At 41.9% G+C, this 7,753-nt stretch overlaps 1 pseudogene; it reads right to left on the reverse strand.

Moving 5' to 3' along the window:
* Positions 1–1,454: 1,454 nt before the first annotated feature.
* Positions 1,455–4,149, reverse strand: LOC124108432 (E3 ubiquitin-protein ligase SH3RF1-like; annotated as a pseudogene).
* Between the last annotated feature and the right edge of the window lie 3,604 nt (positions 4,150–7,753).

Raw genomic sequence — 7,753 nt, forward strand, 5'->3', positions numbered from 1 at the left:
AATTCTTACTTTTTTAAAAAAATTTGTTGTTTTACTATTAGTTCCCATGGGAAACTGTGGTAACTACCTCACTACAAGGCTGCTTTCCCTACTTTTGTTCTCAGGATGCTGCAAACCCTTGACTGTATGGTGCCATAATGAAATTGGTAGAAGAGGCCAGTGACAAAGAATGGATATAAATATTAAAAGGTAGGCTCAGCTGGATCCTACCACAATTGGAAGGTGTGTACACACTGGCTCCTTGCAAGCCTTCCAGAGCTTTCATGGAACAGCTCCTGGATAAACTCTTTCTTTCCTTCTGTCTGCTGGGAGAACACAAAGAGCATTTTTATTTATGACTCCTGTGATGGCTGATGGACACCTTACCCAGGGAGGGAGAGAGTGTGCTCAGCAGACCTTGGTCAGGAGAGGCTTTGGGGTAGAGAATACTTGTTATTTTACATTTCCTGCATTGGTCAATTCTGAATGCAAACTAAACTCAGCAGAAAACTGCAATGAAATGTATACATCATGCACATCCATGTTACTGTGGAACATGCAAGACGGTTGAGAAAGAGCCACAATGGATGAATGTACATTTCACATTGTTTCTTCAGCATTTGACTTGAACACAAGCACATCACTTACCACCACATCTCAAAAATGTTCTGGACATGCAGTTCATGGGGTAAAATGGAAATTACATTTCATAGCCATTCTCTGACAGCAAGTATAAGATTACATTGCCTACTTTACAACCAATGAATTAAGCTGCTTCTGTCATAAAACTAAATATTATTTCTGAATACATTTCTTGTCAATGCTGTGCTTTGTTTTTCCCATCACTTCATTGGTTTCATTCTAGGAAAATTAAAAACCTATAAAATTAAATTGAGGATTAAATCTTCAGGTTGACTCATGATCAAAAGTTTAAAGAAAGAATCATTAACTTTTCTTTTCTTGAGTTTTTCTCCCTAGCACAGGCCATTACTAATACTGACTGAGTTGTATGTTTAGTTTCTCAAAGAGGAAAACCCAAATTAGAGAACCAAAAGTTCTGTCTTAAGGAACCAAAATATAATGATGGGGAGCAGGGATTGAGGGAGGGAAGATGCATTCTATAGCACAATAAATCTCTTGCTTTAAACAAGAGATAATCAGCTTCTCCTTGGCTCTCATTTCATAAATTAATTTCTTGAAATCATAATCCGAAGAGTTTATCTATTACCAAAAAAATTCAGTTTTAAAAGAAGCAACTACATCAGCTAAGCCTTGTAAACAATTATCCATTTTACTTATACATAAAAAAATGGTTGCTCAGCACAAGGCACACCTTAAAATCAAAACTGAGTGGTAAAACCCAGACACCTGCTTCACTCTGCTGGCTGGTGTGGCTGTGCTGAGACTGGGGAGTAACACACCAACCCCCTGCCAAGCTCCTGACCTTCTGGAAGTCCACGCATGTGCTCTTTCCATCAGACTACTTTATGCTCTTCATTTGTGTGATGTGATTTTAAGTCTTCCCAGTGTTTGTCTCCTCCAATGTTTTCCACAAAGCCTCCTGGGAAAAGCCCATTTTTCCCATTGCATTGTAATGTGACTTTTAACCAGCCATCCTTTCACTTTTTATGAAGAAACATAATATCTCCTTTAAGTTCCAAAGTTCTACCTCACTCTGGGGAGGATAGGAAACCACCACCGAGGGCCTTTCACAAACAACAGGCTAGACTCATTCATGATAGGATCCAGCAAGGAACATGCTTGATGAGGAGGTGAAGCAATGGGGACTGCAAAGTCCAGGGAGCTAGTTTGCAGATGGAATGCTTCTTGATCCAAGGCTGTGCCTGCTGTTGCTGCAGTGACTGGGCCATTCATGTCCATGAGGCAGGAGCCAGCCCTGCCATGGTCTCCCCCAAGTGGTAGCTCTGGAACATGGCTCTCTGTAGGGACACTTGCCACAACTTAGCCCCACTTCCAGCTCTACTTCCACCTCTACTTCCACTTCAGCAATGTTGGAGGGGATACTCAGGGATTCCATTTTGTGGCGGCACCAGAAAGCAACTTCAATAAACCCTGTTTTTCTGTTTTACTGTCCTTGTCCAGTTTGCTTGCTGAACTTGCTCCCACAAGCTGATGAAGAACCATCTGGAGTTGTGGGAAGTCCAGGGAGAATGGTCACTGTCTGGCCACTGGGCTTGGTTTTATGAGAGGCAGTGGTGATACATGGGGAGACCATTGAAGTGGCTGAAGCACAGGCCAGGGCGGCACCAGCTTGGCTGAAACTGACAGCAGCAGCATGGCCAGCAGAGCCTGCCATTGGTGGCAGAGGCTGTGGGGATTCAGGTAGCATTCTGTACCTGGATGGGCATCAGTGCTGCTGTGGGGTGTTCTCGATTATGTGCCACAACTGCCCTCACTTCATTGTGGGCTTGGTTGACTGTCCTCTGCCCAGGCATGTGCAACAGGACCTTTGTCTGAAGACTTATTTGGATGTGAGCTGCTGACACTACAGCTGTAGGGACAACCCTTGGTGTCTCAGCCATACCATTTCTCTGGAGCTTCTGGGTAGGCCCTCTTGCAGTGAAAGGACTGACCTTGTCATCCCCTAACTTGTCTGACCCACAGTATACATAGGAACTTTAATTTGGGTAGCATTTGTCACTGTCCTTGTGAGAGATGCCACATAATTGCCAAGGAAAACCCAAATCTCAGTGGTATCCATTGACATCCCTTTGAACCAGCCATCCTGGAAATGCTTAAACACTAAAAATGTCTCCCCTCTTCTCAGTTCTAGCTCACCTTCTTTCTGGGAGTATATGGGTGGATAGTCACATCCACACTGGGGTTAGTCTGTCTGCAAAAATGTGCAATCTGTACAGTGTATCCTGCCATGGGTCTGGGTCCATTTTAGCAGCAGCAACAGCAGCAGTAGCACCTGGTGGTGTAGAGGCAAGGACAATGACAGCCAGGAGATGGGGTGGTGGAAGAGGAGGATTCATAGTTCCAAGGGCAGCTGGGTAGGGGACATCCAATGGGAAAGGGAATGAGGAGTCAGTTGTCACTCAACTGCTTGGGAATGAGGTCACAGTTAACTCAGTGGTACTCATATGAACTTGAGAAGGGGCACTGCAGGAAGCCCAGACAGTTTGCTGATCCTCCCATCAGCTGTGGGGTTGCTAGAGTTGATGAGGAAAGGAGGGGCTGATCTGTATGGAGTGGCAGTTCTGGGATGCCTGGGAAGACTTGTTTGCCAGGGTGAGGGAAGTGAAGGAATGCCACTTTTTGATGTTCCTCTTGGTGTAGGAGAGCTTTGGGGCAGTACTGCTCTGGGATGTTGCTGAGGGTCATTCTCGAGCATCAACTCCTGTCATGGGAGGCTTATCCTATTCCATCAGCAGTTTAGCAGCTGAGTTAAACTCGATGTGGGAAATCAGAAATATTCCTACTTTGTCTGCCAACATTCCTTCAGCCCAGTTTTCATCTATTCTGTGTATCACAGTCAGAAAAACATCCTTTGCAATCAGAAGGCCATCTTTGTCCACTTCCCTGTCTTTTACTTCAAAGTCATAAAGTGCTTTGCACTGAGGTGGGGGTTGAGGTAATGGTTGAATAATCTGCTAAACGTTGGTGGGGGAAGAGCCATGGATCCTGCTGACTTCCCCATGTTTCCAGTTTTCATCAACCTGTTGCAAAATAATGATAACATTTTGGTGAATTTAAAGTCACCAGTTTCATTTCCCTCATAGTTATATAATGCTTTGTCACATGGTAACTGTGTCAAAGTGTATACCCCACACAAGGGGGATCCAGACTTACACCCGAGGCTGCTGTCCATACTGGAAACCCTGTGGATCGTTCGTGGTACATGTAGCCATAGTGCTGTCCTGAGCAATGAATGCATTTGTGCAGTTGGTCCCACTGCCCCCACCAGGGCTAGGTTTCCAAGGCCTCTGCTTGATGCTCTCCAGAAGCCTGACCAGCAGGATGTTACTGGGAAGCTCCTCGACACCTAAGCCAACAAGGTTCCTCCACTCAGAACAACTGAGGGTACCTAGGATCCCCAGGAAACATCATTTGCAAAACTTGTGCTGGCAAGACTTTTGAAGAAGCATCTAGGTGTTCTAGACACACATGACACTTCAAAAGATTCAAGAAGGCAGATTCACTCATCTTGATTTATGTACTAAGAAAGAGTCTTCAGAAATGTTCATACTTGTGTGCAGCTCTTAAAATGATTTGTGTAACATCCATTTCTGACTTTCTCTTGCATCTTACCTAATCCTCTTTGTTTGTGGTCCCTTGTGCAGCCCAGCCTTGCCCACTGTTAGCTCTGTCTCTGATACCACAGTACCCCCAAGACTCCTTTATGCTGCCTCCCCTCACATGCACACACATAAACTATGCCACTGCCTCCCACTTTACCAGCCTTAAATGTTATTTTTTAAATCAACAGAATGCTTGGTAGGTTTGAAACCAATATGTTAGAGTTAGAATAATCCAACTTTCAAGCCTGGCTTGATTATTTTGTGACTATGACTTTAGAAAAGTGACCTAACTTCTCTGTTTTCTTATTCTCCTGTGGTAGTAATAGTCCCTGTTGTAGAGAACAACAGGAACTACAGACAAAGCTCCTGTGCAGTGCATGTCAGGATACACACTCCTCTGTGGCAGCTATTGTTACCCTGAGTTTAAGAATGTATCAAACAAGAGCAGTAATGACAGTGTCTTGTGGTGTGGGCAGCTGAGAGTGCAGAGTTAGAAAGCACCATCACTCTTTCTGTGACAGCAGCTGGAGGATGCCAAGGTAGATGGGGCCTGGATGCTTGATACTGGTGACATACTTATGGCTCTCCCTCTTTCCTTGCAGAATGTCCCTCAGGACCTGTCCATCTGTACCTTTGTGCTAGAGTAGTTTCTCTTGGTCCAGACTATGCAGGAGATGCTGGCTAACATGGTGGAGAAGTTCGAAGGGGCAAGTACCCTTTAGACTGGAGTATTTTAGTGTGTTTAGTTGCTATGGGATGGTGGCTCTTACAGGTATTGGAAATCTTGTTTGCAGAGATAAGTAAATGGCTTTCACTTGTGACTCCCTTGGGGTTGACCTTCTGCTTTACCCAGCACCCCATAATATCTTGAACTTGAAAAAAGAAATCCAAGCAAAATGTGATATGTGTGGCTGCCTCTTGTGCTCATGGAAACAGCCTTTCTTGGGCATCTGTGTGTTTCCCTGCATTTTCAGAGCTCTGACTGTTCCTGTTTTGACCAGTTGTTTTGTGCATGACTTATTGTTATTGACCATTATTTTTTGTCAAATGCCTTTGACTGTGTGGCTATGTTCTAAGCTGTTGTTCCGTGAGTAAAATTGCTTGGCATTGCTACAACCTTAAGTAATGAAATCAGGGTGATACAGCTTTATTGAATTGTAATTTTGCAAATAGCTAATATTTTCTTTTGAAAATTAACACTTTTATTTCTTTATTCAAATGCAGATATTTTCCTTCAAAATTTTTTTCTGGTTATTTTAATTATTTTCCACAAGACATGCTCTTACTGACTGGGCTAGTCCTAACCAATTCATACAATTTAGAGTTAAACAGGAGGATAAATTGTCACCTTTGGAGGTCTTCTCTAAATTTTTAGGGGCATTCTAAGTGCTACTGTTGTGTAGTTTAATACTGGAGTATTTCCAGGAATAGAACCAAAATTTTTCTTTTGTCATTAATGACCTGTGTATTGCTATTATTGTTGAATTATTATTCCAGTTGAGATCATAAAAGAGACTAATAATACATGGTTCCAAAAAATGAATGTTTAGTTGTGTTGTACATATAGTTTTGCACCATCCATGTACAAATCTTATAGCTCTACAGTTTAAAAAAAAATTAGCATCACAGCTTAGAACTTTAATCAGGCTGTGAATTAATTCTAAATTAAATTTTAACATGCATATTTTGATGAAAATCTACTATAGGAAAGAGATGCATTTCATGGAGCTGTACCTTACTTTCAGATGCTAGTATTTTTTAGGAAGAAAGCACTGTCAAATAGCCCAAGGGAAAATTGTGTAAGGTTTTAGGAGTGAGAAAGATTCTTATTTAAGCAGTTTTGATGATGCTCAGGAGTGATATTAAAAGTATTTTACAACTGCTTTGGCATAAGTACCAGTGAATCAGAGTGGCTCCCAACCACAGTACTGGAGTTTGGGTGCTCTGAGTGATTTGTGTGGGGTTCCTCCTGGAGGACCCCTGGAGGAAGTTCAGTGATGTTTACCATGAGGGATAGTTATTTTTCACTGTAACAGTCATTTTATTCATGAGATAATTTACTGGTTATATTTGATCCATGGATGATGCTGGGACTCGAAAGAATCATCTTTCAGACTCCCTGGATGCCCATATCATCTCTCCTTGAGTCTTCTGATGTCTCCTTCAAACTCCTTATGGTACAATGATGGTGAATCCTTTTGTCAAGCAAATTGCCATCTCTCACTTAACAAGTTATGCACAGTAGCTTCTCTGGAATGAAGATTTTCTGTTTCCTAGGGTAATATGTGTCAGAAAGGAAACACTAACTTTTTTTTGGAGGAGGGTACTAGGAATTGTACTCAAGGGCACTCAACCACTGAGCCACATCCTCAACACTAGTTTATATTTTATTTAGAGACAGGATCTCACTGAGTTGCTCAGCACCTTGCTTTTTGCTGAAGCTGGCTTGGAACTCACAATCCTTCTGTTTTAGCCTCCTGAGCTGCTGGGATTAGAGGCATGCACCACCACACTCAGCTTACCATTTTCTAAATATAGGGTGCTACTTATTCCCTACAGCACAATGCTTGCACTTTACAAAGCAAAATTGTTCAGAACTAAAATTTTGGTAGGAAATGAAATTACAAGTTGTGGGAAGGTGCATGAATAGCTGTTTCTGAACTCTGTAAATGTTCAGGAAGTGCATGGGGTACTGCATCTGTCATCATCATCTCTGGTGATCTGGGGAATGGTGAAATGAATGGTGCAAAACTGTCTCACATTTAAATAAGTGGTCAGACCAGGTGCCCATGTTGCAGAGTGGAAAGTCTCAAAGGCAATTTCCACAGAATTCACTTTTTAGCTGGGTGTGGTTCAGTATTTTATTACTATTTGATATGCTATCAAAGATTTTTTGCAATTTCAAAATTTTATAATCCTTCAAAGAAAAATTATTTTTAATAATTCTCACTTTTTCCCCCTAGTGAAAAATGGGAAAGGAGAGTGGGAAGGAATGGAACAGCATTTGATGTCTGTTCTGACTGTCTGCTTAATGATGAGAATAACACTATTAGTGAATATTATAATTACTATTACTAAAATGTGATTTACCTGCATGTTCAGATGAGGAAAAGGGTCAGGAAGTTGATTTGAATGTAGGTAGCTTGAAACAGGTGCTGTAGATGCAAAAAGCTTCTCTCATTTAGTGACTTTTACATCCAAACAGATACAGCTCTGGAGAGTAAGGAGGAATCTTCAGCCTGGTTTTTGTGTGTTTTACTTGATGGCTAACTGCTTCTATTGGGTTTGGAACTGAAGACAATTTGTTTGAGTCCCAGAACTGTTGCTTTTTAGTGGTATGCCTTGACCAGTAACCTCTCTGAAACTTAGTGTGATTTGTGTTGCTATAATTGAATATCACCCTTGGTAAATTATGGAGAAAAGCCATTTATTTATCTTTTGGCTCTGGAAGTTCAAGAGCAAGGTGCTGGCATATGCTGAGTACTACTGGGTCATATAGTGGTAGAAGA

This window comes from Marmota monax, unplaced genomic scaffold (genome assembly GCF_021218885.2).
Source record: "Marmota monax isolate L192 unplaced genomic scaffold, Marmota_monax_Labrador192_F-V1.1 WCK01_AAM20220418_F8-fsc01956, whole genome shotgun sequence".
Taxonomy (NCBI): domain Eukaryota; kingdom Metazoa; phylum Chordata; class Mammalia; order Rodentia; family Sciuridae; genus Marmota; species Marmota monax.